Source organism: Bos taurus, chromosome 6 (assembly GCF_002263795.3).
Source record: "Bos taurus isolate L1 Dominette 01449 registration number 42190680 breed Hereford chromosome 6, ARS-UCD2.0, whole genome shotgun sequence".
NCBI lineage: Eukaryota > Metazoa > Chordata > Mammalia > Artiodactyla > Bovidae > Bos > Bos taurus.
The window spans coordinates 1,914,379-1,930,631 of record NC_037333.1 but is presented as its reverse complement, the minus strand read 5'-3'; positions in this window follow the sequence as shown (position 1 = coordinate 1,930,631).

The window sequence follows — 16,253 nt, the reverse complement described above, 5'->3', positions numbered from 1 at the left end:
CTTCTGTAGGTTGATTATCTTGAGGTAAGTGTGCTTGAAAAACAGCAGTTGCGAGAAAGGAACTCTGATATACCTTTTACTTCCTGAAAGAAGCATATGAAATTCCCAGGTGACAGATGCAGTCCTTGTACAAGGAGAAAGCAAACATTGTTAACTCCAGAGTCAGAGAGTTAAGGCACAGCCAACAGACCTTTCCATGGTAATTTTTATCTTCTTTAAGTCACTCATATATTTTAGTTACTTTTCCATGAGTGCATCTCTTTGTTGGGGGCCTCATGTATGAAAATGAACACTGAGGCCTGGGCAATTCTGCAGGACTTCATTTTCCTTTGGGGATTCCCATGTATGTGTAAAATTTATTTAATATAAATTGATATCCTTTCCTCTTGTTAATCTGTCCCAGCTGGAAACTGCAACCGGGTGGAAGAGAAATTTTACCTCCTCTACATTGGGAATTGAGCATCTTCTTCTTGGGCCCACGAAGAGTGGGATTTTTGTTGAGAAACATTAGTCTAATGGATATATTCAGGAACCCAAAGAATCCTCAAAGGTAATGCTCTTAGTTGGTCCCTCTCTCTCTCTTTGACTTCTATGTATTTTCTTCTTTTTTTCTTGCTGTTGGTTTTTCTTCTTCAGATTAATACTGGAGCTTTGTGGGACCAAATCCAAAGTTGTTTTTTAATCTATGTTAGACTTAAGTTTTAGTTAGCTTTCCTGCTTTCTTCGGCTAAACTGACCCTGTGTGAAATAGCTCAGAAGCTGTTGAATGGTCACCAATGGAGATGTGTTCCTATTCTTACTGGGGTCTCCTGCCCCTTCCCCCAACTCCTGCAAGGCTAATTAACCCTGTCTGTCTTCCAGCAGTCATATGATTCAAGATGGGATCATGAATCAGAACATGAAGAGTTAGGAGTTTGACTTCATGTGTGGACCAACTGCTCACTGACTTTGAGTTTAGGTGCACAGATGCTCAATGTGGCAGTGCAATGAATGCACTCATTTGGCCTTTCTCTGTAGGGTAATTTTAGCACTGGGCTTTAGGTTTCTGTTGTTCTTCAGGTGGGTGGGGGTGGGAATAGAAAAATTCATTGCTCTATTTGTTTTTTATAATAAAGATAGTAAAAAGGTAGTTTTATTTATTTACATTTAATTGCTTGAAGTCTCCCTGACCTATTATTAGATAAATCATGTTGAAATTTCGTGTTGGAGTTCTGGGTCACCCAGATTTATTTTTCCCAGTAAAACGTACAGCTGTCACTGCTTTAAAAGTGTGCTTAAAAGTCACTTCCATTCTGGGTGAACCATCCTTCTTGGATTGATAAATCATTGCCTTGCCTGCTGGTTGACTTGATTGCATGTCTGTCTTTTGACTAAGGAGACAAGTTTGCTAATTCTCTTTGTAAAGTTGTTTCCATAGCTGCTATTACAACTGGATTGTTTCCTGTGCTCTGAAGCAAATGGATGGGTGATTAATGGAAGCTTACAGGATATACTACTTACCTGTCTGATTTGTTCCTCCAGAACTGCAGCTCTCTGCTAACCTTATTTTATAGAGCTAGGGTATTATGTTTCTGAGGACTTGTCAAATAATCCTCCTAAAAACAACTCTATCTATGAAGTGACACAGGAATTATTTGACTACAATGTAAAGAATTATTTGATACCCCTTAGGCAAGAAAATGAAAAATCTTAGATTAAGATTAAAGGAAAATATATCTTTTAAAATTTCTTTGTTTATTTATATTTAATTACACATTTCCACTGTAGATAGTACCATAAAAGGTGAAGAAATTGACAAGTTCAAGCTTTCTTCTACTTCCTTGCTTGGCTTACATGTATCTAGCTTTTTATTCCTGAATCCCTTATTATATGTGTTTTAATCTTTGTAATTATGTAACTTCCTATATGTATTACATATATATATACACACACACACACACATACATATATGTATATGCAAAGCAACCACATGGCTGAAAACAACCACATTTTATTATACATTTTATTAGTTTACTATTCTGAGAATTGGTGACTTTGGCTGGACTCTTGTAGATGGTTCTCTGTCGACCTTGGTGGGCTCATTAATATATCTTTTATTTTTTTATTGGAGTATAGATGATTAACAGTAGTGTTAGTTTCAGGTGTACAGCAAAATTATATATACCTATATATCTATTTATCAGATTCTCTTCCATTACTGGTTATTACAAAATATTGAATAGAGTTCCCTGTGTTATATAGTAGGGCCTTCCTGGTGTGAGTGGAGAACTAATTTAAATACTAATTGAAATACCTTATTTCTATATTTTATTCATTTAAGAAGGCCTCCTTATCTCTCCTTGCTATGCTCTGGAACTCTGCATTCAGTTAAGTATATTTTTCCATTTCTCCCTTGCCTTCTGCTTCTCTTCTTTGCTCATCTATTTTTAAGGTCTCCTCAGACAACCACTTTGCCTTCTCTCATTTCATTTCCTTTGCAGTGGTTTTTGTCACTGCCTTCTGTATGCTATGAACCTCTGTTCATCATTCTGCAGTCACTGGGCCTACCAGATCTAATCCCTTGAATCTATTTGTCACTTCCACTGTATAATCATAAGGGATTTGACTTAGGTCATACCTGAATGGCTTAGAGGTTTTCCCTACTTTCTTCAATTTAAGCTTTTTAATTGAATTTTGCAATAAGGAGCTCATGATCTGAGCCACAGTCAGCTACAGGCCTTGTTTTTGTTGATTGTACAGAGCTTCTCCATCTTAGGCTGCAAACAACATAATAACCTGACTTTGGTATTGACCATCTGGTGATATCCATGTGTAGAGTCATCTTTTGGGCTGTTGGAAATGGGTGTTTGCTATGACCTTCATGTTCTCTTGACAAAGCTCTCTCAGCCTTTGTCCTGCTTCATTCTGTACTCCAAGGCCAAATTTGTCTGTTTTCCAGGTATCTCTTGACTTCCTACTTTTGCATTCCAGTCCCCTATGATGAAAAAGACATCTTTTTTTGGTGTTAGTTCTAGAATATGTTGTAGGTCTTCATAGAACCAGTCAACTTTAGCTTCTTTGGCATCAGTGGTTGGGTCATAGACGTGAATTACTGTGATGTTTAATGATTTGACATGGAAACGAGCTGAAATCATTCTGTTGTTTTTGAGACTGCACCCAAATACTGCAATTTGGACTCTTTCATTGACTATGAGCGATACTCCATTTCTTCTAAGGGATTCTTGACCATATATAGTAAATATAAAGGTCATGTGAATTAAATTTGCCCAATCTTGTTCATTTTAGCTCATTGATTCCTAGGATGTTGATATTCAATGTTGCCATTTTCTGCTTGACTTCATTCAATTCACCTTGATTCATGGACCTAACATTCAAGTTTCTATGAAATATTCTTCTTTACAAAATCAAACTTTTCTTTTACCACATCTTTATTTTCCACAACTGAGCATTGTTTTCACTTTGACACAACCATTTCATTCTTTCTGAAGCTACTAGTAACTGCCCTCCATTCATCCCCAGTGGCATGTTGTACACCTTCCAACCTGGGGTCCTCATACTCTGGTATCATATACTTTGCCTTTTCATACTGTACATGGGGCTCTTGGGGCAAAAAATACTGGAGTGGTTTATCATTCCCTCCTCCAGTGGGCCACATTTTGTCAGAACTCTTCCCTATGACTTGTTCATCTTGAGTGGCCCTACATGGCATGGCTCATAGCTTCACTAAGTTATACAAACCCCTTCCCCACAAAAAGGCTGTGATCCATGAAAGGGATCAATAAAAGTGGAAAAACAAGATATCTCTTCAAGAAAATTGGAGCTATCAAGGGAATATTTCATGCAAGGATGGGTACAATAAAAGACAGAAATGGTAAGGACCTAATAGAAGCAGAAAAATTAAAAAGAAGTGGTGAGAAGACACAGATAAGTGATACACAAAAGGTCTTAATGACCCAGATAACCATGATGTCATGGTCACTCACCTATAGCAGGATATTCTAGAGTTAGAAGTCAATTGGGCCTCAAGATTCGTTACTATGAACAAAGCTAGTGGAGGTGACGGAATTCCGGCTCAGATTTTTAAAATACTAAAAGAAAATACTGGTAAAGTGCTACTCAATATGTCAACAATTTGGAAAACTTAGCAGTGGCTACAGGATTGGAAAAGGCCAGTTTTCATTTCAGTCCCAAGGAAAGGGGCAATGCCAAAGAATGTTTAAATTACTGTTCAACTGTACTCATTTCAAAAGCCAGCAAAGTAATGCTCAAAATCCTTCAAGCTATACTGCAGTAGTAGGTGAACTAAATTCCAAATGTATAAGCTGGATTTTGAAAAAGCATAGGAACTAGAGATCAAACTGCCAACATTCACTGGATCATGGAGAATGCAAGGGAGTTCCAGAAAAACATCTACTTGTGCTTCATTGACTATGCTAAAGCCTTTGATTATATGGATCACAAAAATCTGTGGAAAATTCTTAAAGAGATGAGAGTACCAGATCACCTTACATGTCTCCTGAGAATCCTGTTTGCAGGTCAAGAAGCAACAGTTAGAACTGGACATGGAACAACTGATTGGTTCAAAATTGGGAAAGGAGTAAGACAAGGCTCTATATTGTCACTTTGCTTCTTTAACTTATATACAAAGTATATCATGAGAAATGCTGGGCTGGATGAATTACAAGCTGGAATCAAGATTGCTGGGAGAAATATCAAAAACCTCAGATATATAGATGATACCACTCTAATGGCAGAAAGTAAAGAGAATCTAAAGAGCCTCTTGATGAGGGTGAAAGAGAAGATGGAAAAGCTGTCTTGAAAATCAACATACAAAAAGTTAAGATCATGGCTTCAAGTCTCATCACTTCATGGCAAATGGAAGGGATAAAACTGGAAGCAGTGATGAATTTTATTTTCTTGTGCTCCAAAATTACTGCAGATGAAACTGAAACTGTGAAATTAAAAGATGATTGCTCATTGGAAGGAATGCTATGACAAACCTAGACAGCATATCATTAAAAAGCAGACATTACTTTACCAACAAAGGTCTGAATAATCAAAGGTATGCTTTTTCCATTAGTCCTGTACAAATGTGAGAGTTGGACCATAAAGAAGGCTGAGCACTGAAGAACTGATGCTTTTCAATTGTGGTGCTGAAGAAGACTGTTGAGAGTTCCTTGAACTGCAAGGAGGTCAAAATAGTCAATCCTAAAGGAAATCAACCCTGAATATTCATTGTTAGGACTGATGCTGAAGCTGAAACCCCAGTACAGTGGCCATCTGATGCAAAGAGCTGGCTCACTGACAAAGACCCTGATGCTGAAAAAATTGAGGGCAGGAGGAGAAGGGGGCAGCAGAGGATGAGATGGTTAGATAGGATCACCAACTCCTTGATAAAACTCTGAGATAGTGGAGGACAGAGGAGCCTGACATATTATAGTCCATGAAGTCCCAAAGAATCAAACATGTCTTAGCAACTGAGCAACAACAACAATAAACTTCTCTATTTTATTAAAAAAAAGAAACATGATTTATTACTTAACATTGGAGAGTCATAATACAAGAAAGGAAAAGTATATTTATATAAATAAGTAATTCCGTAATTCCCAAATAATGACTTCTAAATAATAAGGGAGAAATTGATACAGTTTCTTTTCTGTAACTGTCTAGGATGATGGCTAATTTTTGTGTCAATTCGTCTAGGCTAAGGGGTGCCCAGGTTAAACACGATTTCTGTGTGTGTCTGTGAGGGTGTTTCTATTGAGATGAGCATTTGAATCTGTGGGTTTAGTGATGTAGGTTACTTTCCTGATGGGAGTGGCCATCACCCAGTCTGTGAGGACCTGAAGAGAACTAGTCAGTGGTGGAAGGAGCCCCTATTTGCTTCCTTCCTGTTGAGCTGTGATGTTGGTCTCTTCTTGCCCTGGGACTGGGATTTACACCATCAACTCTTCTGATTCTCAGGCCTTCAGACTTGGATGGAATCACACCACAGGTTTTCTGGGTCCCCAGCTTGCAGATGGCAGAGTGTTCAGCTTTTATAATCTTATAAGCTAGTTCCTCATAATAAATTACTATTGGTTTTGATTCTCTGGAGAAGCATGACTAGCACACAGTGTGGGTTTTGGATACATGGAAGTCAATTTCAATGATTTATGTTTTCTTAGATACTCTTTCCTTTTCTTGGAAGTGAAGGAGACAAATAACATTTTGGCTTTTCAAAATTAGCTTTTAGCTTATGTTTTGTTACCATTTTCTTACAACAGAATTAAAATGGCCAGAAGGAAAACATGTGGAAGAAAGTAACACGTATATATAAACTTATATAGGGGCTTCCCAGGTGGCTCTAGTGGTAAAGAACCCACCTGCCAATGCAGGAGACATAAGATACTCAGGTTCAATCTCAAGGTTGGGAAGATTCCCTGGAGGAGGGCATGGCAACCCACTCCAGTATTCATGCTCGGAAGATTCCATGGACAGAGGAGCTTGGTGGGTTATATTCCAAAGGGTCACACAGAGTCATACATGACTGAAGTGACTTAGCACACACACACACACACACACACACACACACATACATATATATATTTATATTTGCATGCATGTGTGTGTACATACACATTTTAAGTTTCAGTGAACTTTAGCTAATTTACAATGCTTCATGTATACAGTAAAGTGATTCAGGCATATATCTATATCTCTCTATGTATATATATTCTTTATCAGATTCTTTTCACTTATAGGCTATTGCTGTTCGGTTGCTAAGTCGTGTCTGACTCTTTGTGGTCCCATGCACTGCAGCATGCCAGGCTCTTCTGTCCTTTGTTATCTCCCAGAGTTTACTTAGATTCATGTCCATGGAGTTGGTGATGTTATCTAAGCATCTCATCCTCTGCCACTCTCTTCTCCTTTTGCCTTTCCTAGCATCAGTGTCTTTTAAGCTCTTCTTATCAGGTGGCCAAACTTTTGGAACTTCAGCTTCAGCATCAGTCCTTCCAATGAATATTCAGTGTTGATTTCCTTTAGGATGGACTGGTTTGATCTCCTACAGTCCAAGGGACTCTCAACACTACAGGCTATTATAAGATAGTGATTATAGATCCCTGTGCTAAACAGTAGGTCCTTGTTACTTATCTATTTTATGTGTAGTAGTTTGTATCTGTTAATCCCAAATTTCTAAGTTATCCTTCTCTCTACGTATATTTTTTATAACTAGGGTGGATTGGGGATGGGACTCAAAGAAGGAATGCAAGAATGGAAACAACTATGTTATTGCACGATGTTCTTTTTGTGGTCTCTTAAAGTTCAACTGAGTTTTTTTCTATGTTATATAGTGATTTTATAAGTAATACTACCCTTGTCTCTTCAAAACATTTTTTATTATAAAATTTATAACATTTGGGTAAAGCCAGCATTTCTATATTTCTTTTATACCTAGTTTCCTTAATGTTTGAAACACTTTAGGTAAAATATTGTTTTCTCAGAAATGTACCTCAAATGTAAGTTCTCAGCCAACAATGAAACATATTCAGAAGGTTGGTTCATAAGTTTTGATCTATTAGAAAGAATATTACCTGATAACAATTTGCTATTAGCATGAAATAAAATTTAGGATTTTCCACTTTACATCAGGGACTCTAAAAGAATCAATCACAGAGTTAATAAAAATGTTTCCAATCTCCCTTAAAAATTGTTTTTCTGTGTCAAAATATGTGAAATTGAGACTAAGTAAATATTTATCTTATAGATCTTATATCTCTTAGGCTTGATTGCTAATTAGTGAGGTCAATTTTAGACACAATATACTATCCAATGTGCAGAATATTGCTAAAATTATGTATAATATGATATTATTATATTATATATAGTATTATTATTATTATATTATGAAAATTACTGAATCAGTAATTTTAAGGCATATCTCCTGCATCCAAACTCTTCTATTCTATTGAGGTAGAATGCATAGCACAAGATACATGCCACATGTGATGCTTTTTTAAAAAATATACTGAACTTAACTTCATTTCTGGTAAGTTATATACCTGGTTCAGCATATTCCTGAGAATGAGTTTTTCTTTGAGCATAATATGCTCAATTAAGCTGAATATTCTGTTTAGATGAATGGATTCTCTGCACTGAAATAGGTGACTTAAGCCCTCATATTGACTCAGACAAAAAGAACATTTTCCTGGAGCATTTTTGGAATTCAACTTCTCAAAGTTTAATTTCCTTTGAACCCATGGGAACATCTCATGGTACAATGGAAGAGAAAGTTATGGGCAGAGAGTTATAAATCAAAACAAAATTGTCCCAAACTAAAAGGATATTGGAGAAAATAATTGGTGATAATCAATGTTTTTTGTTTCCCAATCTCTTAGAGAGATTGATCTGGTAAAATTTTGAATAGATTGTTAATGAATTGAATAATATCTGCAGCATAAAAGCTGGGCCTTGCTGAACCCTGGTAGCTGCTGCTGCAGACTGAGGGACTTAGTTTTAAAGTGATGTCAATCAGTCATTCCTAAAGGAGATCAGTCCTGGGTGTTCAGTGGAAGGACTGATGATGAAGCTGAAGCTCCAATACTTTGGCCACCTGATGTGAAAAGCCAACTCATTGGAAAAGACCCTGATGCTGGGAAAGATTGAAGGCAGAAGGAGAAGGGGATGATAGAAGATGAGATGGTTGGATGGCATCACTGACTCAATGGAAATGAGTTTGAGCAAGCTCTGGGAGTTGGTAATGGACAGGGAAGCCTGGAGTGCTGCAGGATTCGCAGAGAATCAGACACGACTGTGCGACTGAACTGAACCAAACAACATGGACAAACCTTGAAGACTTTATGCTTAACTAAAGGTAGACGTAAAAGGACAGATACTATGATTCCATTTACATGAGATGTCTAGAGTCATCAAAATCATAGAGACAGAAAGTAAGTGGTAGTTTCCGGGGGATAAGGGGAGAGAGGAGTTTTTTGTTTGTTTGTTTGTTTTTTAATGGGTATGGAAATCAGTGTGGGATGCTGAAAAAGTTCTGAAGATGGTTGGCAGTGATGGTTGGCAGTGATGGTTGGAGAACAGTGTCAATACATTCAATGTCGCTGAACTGTATACCTAAAAGCAGTTAAAATGGTATCTTTCATGCTATGCATATTTTACCACCATAAGAAAAAACTTATCAAGAGTAATGCCTAGACATTTTTACTCAAACCACACTCTAGATGGTTTAAGCAGAGTGCAAGGGTCAGGTATAGAGTACCTCAGACATCTTATCATTCAACAAATATGCACATGAACACACCCTAATGACTGAAAGTCTGCACGATTACTTCATACACTGCTGCAGCAGAGGCCAATGGTTGAGGGCAAGGTAATGGTCAAGAGCACAGGCTCTGGAGTCAGACAGGCAGGAACAAACAAAAAAAATAAATAAAGTGATGTCAACTTTAAAGTGCGTGATGTTAAAAAACAAACAAAACCCCCCAAACAGCATTTTTCCTCAAACACAGGTAACTGCAACACCCCTCATGATGCACTAAGGGGTCTTTCCTTGTTTATACCTGGTTCCGTTATTGTGTTTGTGATACAATTGCTTAATGGCTGCACTCCCCACCTCAGGGAGACAGACAGAATATATTTGTGGGAATAAAGGCAAAATGAATAGCTGAGTAAGTACAATTCACTTGAGATTATTAGAACAAAGAACGCACTCTAATTCACCTTTATAAGAAAGTTTGCACAGGAAGTCAGCAGTCAGGAGGCCCTTAATAAAGAAGATAAATGAACAGTTCTGGGTAGAACTTTGAGGTCAAAGACATGATTAGTGACAAGATGTGGGTAGAAATTAAAATTTGCATGTTATAGTGAAAAGAATGAGTAAGCATAGGAGGTATTATAAAAGGCTATGGCACAAAACTTTTACTAATATATTACAGACCATTTTCTGAGGTCACTGAGGAGCACAAAGGTGGGATATAAAAAGCTGTGCTGAAAACTCTGAGATAACTAAACATAATCAAGCATTTAAATCTTTTAAAAGTAGCTGTTAAAGTAAGAAAACTAATTTTAAAAGGGATAAAAAGGGAAAACAAAGCCCTTTTCTAAGTTTAAGGGTAGAAAAATATGTATACAGTGGGAAAGATTAAAGTATCTAGAAATTATGAGACTCTGGCATGGACTCTGAAGTCTAATTTGTTTCATTCCTTCTCTCTACTGACTAAAAACTCCCAAACTCCATGAAAGGGTGTGAATTTCCTTGCATCTTATTTGTCTATAAAATAAGAATACTATTCTTGCATTATATGTCCTCTAAAACTTACATTAAAACAGGTATAAAATGTCTAGTACATCTGTTATGTTAGTTCCCTTCTTCCTTAAACATGTTGCTGGAAATTAAATTCTACAGGGTAATAACACAATGCCAATTTAAACCTTTCATTCACTTACTCATTTACTTAATCTGAAAACTGACATCAAGTGAAAATTTTCACAGTGAATAATCCATTTCTTTTCAGCATCTCTCACTGAGAGTCCTTCATGTATTTTATTAGTTTTCAAGGCTAGAATATTCATGGCACTGTCTTTTTCTCAACTGTAATCCCAGAGATTGGGATTGGTAATTGGATGTGTTGAAGTCACAAAAGGAGAAGCAAATACTTACCTGTGTTTGTTACATGCCATGCATTTAAAATTATTAATTTGATGTGTACTCAGGAAGTTCCAGAATCAATAATTTAATCATCACTTTAAACTGCATATTTGTCAAAATGAAAGAAAGTGTAAGTGTTAATTGCTCAGTCTTGTCCAACTTTTTATGATCCCAAGGACTGTAGCCCAGCAGGATTCTCTATGCAAAGAAATTTCCAGGAAAGAATTGTGGAGTGGCTTGCCATTTCCTACTCCAGGGGATCTTCCTGACACAGAGACTGAACCCAGGCCTCCTGCACTGCATGCAGATTCTTTACTATCTGAGCCACCTTGTCAAACAAATGAATAAATGAATGAATGGGTTATTTTGACTGCCACTTGGAACCAACCAGGACTGGTTCCTTGGAATTTGCTGTTAAGCATTTCTGTTTGCTATTCTGTGTACTTAGAAAGTTTTTTTTTTTTTTTTTTTTTTTTGCCAAGAGAACACACTGGTCATAGCAAACACCTTTTTCCAACAACCCAAGAAATGACTCTACACATGGACATCACCAGACGGTCAATATCAGAATCAGATTGATTATGTTCTTTGCAGCCTAAGATGGAGAAGCTCTATACAGTCAGCACATATCAGACCTGGACCTAACTGTAGCTCACATCATGAGCTCTTTATTGCAAAATTTAGGCTTAAATTGAAGAAAGTAGGGAACACCACTAGGCCATTCGGGTATGACCTACACCAAATATCTTATGAATATACAATGAAGGTGATGAATAGATTCGAGGGGTTAGATATGCTAGAGAGTGCCTGAAGACCTATGGATGAAGGCCCATAACATTGTATAGGAGGCATTTACCAAAACCATTGCAAAGAAAAAGAAATGCAAGAAGGCAAAGTTGTCTAAGAAGTCTTTACAAATAGGTGAGGAAAGAAGAGAAGTGAAAGGCAAGGGAGAAAGGGAAAGATATACCCAACTGAATGCAGAGTTCCAGAGAACAGTAAAGAGAAAGTAGAGGAAAAAAGTAGAATGGGGAAGACTAGAGATCTTTTCAAGAAAGCTGGAGATATCAAGGGAATATTTCATGTGAGGATGGGCATGATAAAGGACAGGCACATTAAATATTTAACAGAAGCAGAAGAGGTTAAGAAGAGGTGGCAAGAACACACAGAAAAACTATACAGAAAACGTCTTAATGATCCAGATAACTGCAATGGTGTGGTCACTCACCTAGAGCCAGACTTTTGGAGTGTGAAATCAAGTGGGCCTTAGGAAGCATTACCAAGAATAAAGCTAGTGAAGGTGGTGGAATTCCAACTGAGATATTTAAACTCCTAAAAGACGATGCTGTGAAAGTGCTGCACTCATTATGCCAGCAAATTTGGAAATCTCAGCAGTGGCCACAGGACTAGACAAGGTCAGTTTTCATCCCAACCCCAACTAAGGACAATGCCAAAGAATGTTCAAACTACTGTACAATTGCGCTGATTTCACATGCTAGTAAGATTATTCTCAAAATACTTCAAGCTAGGCTTTAGCAGTATGTGAACTGAGAATTTTCAGATGTACAAGATGGATTTTGATGAGGCAGAGGAACAGAGATCAAATTGCCAACTTTTGTTGGATCACAGAGAAAGCAAGGGAATTCCAGAAATTCTGCTTCATTGACTTCACTAAAGCTTTTGACTCTGTGGATCACAAGAAACTTTGGAAAATTCTTAAAGAGATGGGAACACAAGACTACCTTACCTGTCTCCTGAGAAACCTGTATGTGGATCAATAAGCAACAGTTAGTAGAAGACATGGACCAACTGACTGATTTAAAATTGGGAAAGGAGTACAACAAGGCTGTATACTGTCACCCCACTTATATTTACCTGATAGCAAAGTACATAATGTGATATATGGGGTTGGATGAATCACAAGCTGGAATCAAGATTGCTGGGAGAAATAACAACCTCAGATATGTAGATGATACCACTCTAATGGCAAAAAGTAAAGAGAATCTAAAGGATCTCCTGATGAGGGCGAAAAAGGAGAGTGAAAACCGGCTTGAAACTCAACATTCAAAAAACTATAATCATAGTATCTGGTCTCATCACTTCATGGCAAATAGAATGGGACAGAATAGAAGCAATGACACATTTTATTATCTTAGCCTCCAAAATCAGTCTCAATGGAGACTGCAGCCATGAAATTAAGACTCTTGCTTCTTGGAAGGAAAGTTATGACAAACCAAGACAATATATGAAAAAGCAGAGACATCACTTTGCTCACAAAGGTCTGTATAGTCAAAGCTATGATTTTTCTAGTAGTCGAGTATGGATGTGAGAGCTGGACCATAAAAAAGACTGAACACCAAAGAGCTGATGCTTTGAAATTTTGGTGCTGGACTCTTGAGGGTCCCTTGAACAACAAGTAGATCAAACAAGTCAATCCTAAAGGAAATCAACCCTGAATATTCATTGGAAGGACTGATGCTGAAGCTGAAGGTCCAATACTGCCAGCTCACTGGAAAGATCCTGGTGCTGGGAAAGATTGAAGGAAAAAGGAAAAGGGGATGGCAGAGGATGAGTTGGTTAGATAGCATCACTGATTCAGTGGAGATAAATTTGAGCAAACTCCAGGAAATAATGAAGGACAAAGGAACCTGGTGTACTGCAGTCCATGGGATCACAAAGAGTAGAACACAACTGAGTGACTGGCCAACAACAAATCTTTTTCATGTGTTGATTTACATATAAAATATCCATAACATTTGTAGAAAGCAAGGGTATATATAGGCAGTGCCTGGATAGACGAGTTTACCTCTCAGGACCATAACAGCTTGAGCATCTTTTTGATGGAGGGATCGCAATATTTGTACAGTGTCTCCAGTATCCTCCTTTAAAAATGGTGAATTAGATAAAGTCATTTATTTCATTATTTGCATATTGTTTACAAATTTTTGTTTGCTTGATTTCACAAGTGCCAGGAGCCACCACGGGAGATCCCACCCATGACAAGGTCATGTGGAAGAGATCTGATGAGCAAGGCAGATCTGAACTTGAGGGGCCCCCTGGATCTGCTTGAGCATCTACCCCAAAACCAGAATCTGTCTGTCTTACTATTTTGTGCCTTTCACCAACTCTTCTGACATTAACAGGCGGTTATCCCCAACTACCTTTCTCTGGAAGAAGTCAACTTAGGGCTTTAGTTAATAAGTCTCCTGGGCAAGATAGGAGTGTTTCAATTCAAACCCCTCTGATGGCTTTCTAGCTTGCCTGACAGGTTTATCTAGACTCTTGCAGCTACACATGTGATTGTTCCCAGCCTCCCAACCATGAGAGACATGGGAAGCCCAAAACATTCTAAAAATATAGAGCCTTTCAAAGAGTTAAAAACTATTAGGGTAGTGCTGGTGTAAGATTTCATTGTTGAACCAATGTTTGCTGCCAAGTTCCCATACCCCTTATCCATTGTGCACCTGGGAGTGCATTAGTTAACATAGTTGGAATGTAAGAAAAACAAGTAGCAGCCTTGGAATTAACCATATCAGACCTTTGAACTAATTGGTTCTTTCTTTGTTGTAACTCATTGCACCTTTGCTCCGTGAGAATGTAACTCTGTTTAGCACTTTATGAGGCTGAGATAGATTAGAAATATAAAGAAAAAACACTTTATGGGAAAATAAGTTTTCTGGTTGAGTAGCCTTTATCAGAAAAGGGTCATAAAATGTCCACAGGCCTCCAAGGCCAGAAGATAATGTACACAACATTATTTGTGGGAAAGGTATGCAGAAAAAATATTGGTTTCGATAAAGACAAAACAGATGTAATGTTTAGGCTGACTCTGTATGACTTTGCATCTTTCATTTCCCTCTATGTACAAGTCAAGATATAAAAGTTCCTTTTGAAAATAAAGTTATGGGCCTCGCTCACCAAAGCTTGGTCTCCCCGTGTCATTCTTTTTTCCTTTTCTCTCCTTTTCTCTCTCTGTTCTTCTTTTAGGATGACTTACTGGGGCTCTCTGAATTCACTTTTTTGCCTGGGTTTCTAAGACCCAATCGGGAAGGTGCCCTGCGTCTTCACCGGGGAGGGGGTGTCCTGTGTCCTCACCCCACCAAGAGGGCGCCTGTGGCCTCCGTGAACAGAGCAAATTATATGCCAGGAGCTTTATTGGCTTTCTGTGTAAACCAAGGAAGATCAAGCCTCTTTCTCTTCCTTTTTTTTACTTTCCTTATCACCGATGCCGTCATCCTGAGGGTACCCCTGGATCCTGCTGGGGCTGGACCCCGGCACACAAGTACTGAGAGGGATGTATTAATCTCTTTAATGCAGATTTCTCTATCTTGCTTTCAAATTATTGTACTGTTTATACTGTTGAAGACAATGGTGCATACATATTTAGAATTAATTTAACTTTTAGGTGAATTTTTCCCTTTTCTCTTCATCCTTAATAATTATTTTTCTCATAAAGTAAATTTGCTTTTTTTTGTGATTTATTTTTCTGTTATTTAATTTTTCTATCCATTTTCTTCCAACCATTGTTTGACTTTAGACATGACTTTGTAAATCCCAAACAGCTGAATTTTGCTCTTTTGAGTCAATTTTAACAAATTCTGTCATTAAACATCAAGTTTAACTCATATACATTAATTGTGATTAGTTACATAGTGAATTATTATTTATTTCTATTATCTTTTTATGTACTTAATATTAACCATGCTTTTTTCCTTTACCTTTTTTTTCTGCTTTGTATTACATTAGTTAAGTTTTCCCTATTCATATATCCTTCTGCCAACTCCCTCTACCCATATTTGCATGGGTTTGGAAGTTATACATTCTACTTGCATTTTTCAAGTTTACTCTTAAATTTTTACTATGCATGCTCTGATCTCTTGCTAAATGTTTATCATCCCATTTCATCTTTCCAATTATGGTTCCTCGCGTTTCCAGTCCACCTAGATGTTAAAAGCCCTTAAGTTAATTATTATTATCATTATGTTTATTTAGCTCCCTGTGTACATTTGTTGATTTATTCAATCATCATTTCTTCTTGTATCTCATGGCATTTGAAACCTAATTTTCTTCTTGAGTAAGTAAATTTTCTAGTTGTTTGGAAATATTTGTAGTAAATTCCATCAGAACTTGTATCCTTATATCCATCAGAACTTATATCCTTTCTCTTGAAAAATAAGTTACCTGAGTATATAATCCTAGAGTGACAGGACTTTTTTCTTTTCTATTTTTCTCCTTTACATGATAGTGTTACATATTTTTTTTTCTGGATTGTATTATTTTGATTGAAAAAAATATGGTATTAGTTTATTTGGTGGTACTGTCTTTGCTGTATTTTGCTATTCCCTATTATCTATGGTGTTCTATACTCCCTACCTTCTGTAGTCTGGATTTTTACTCAATATTGACTTTCCTAAATCTAAGGAGTCATGATTCTTATGAATTCTATACAATTAGCCTTCCCCACTTTTTCTCACCTATTATTGTGGAATTCCAAGTGTACATGCTATCATATCTCACTCTGATTCTTTCTCTACAGATAAACTATTTATAGCTCATTGAGAGATTCATTTTGTAGTTTACTCTTGTATTGCCAAATGCATGTTATAAT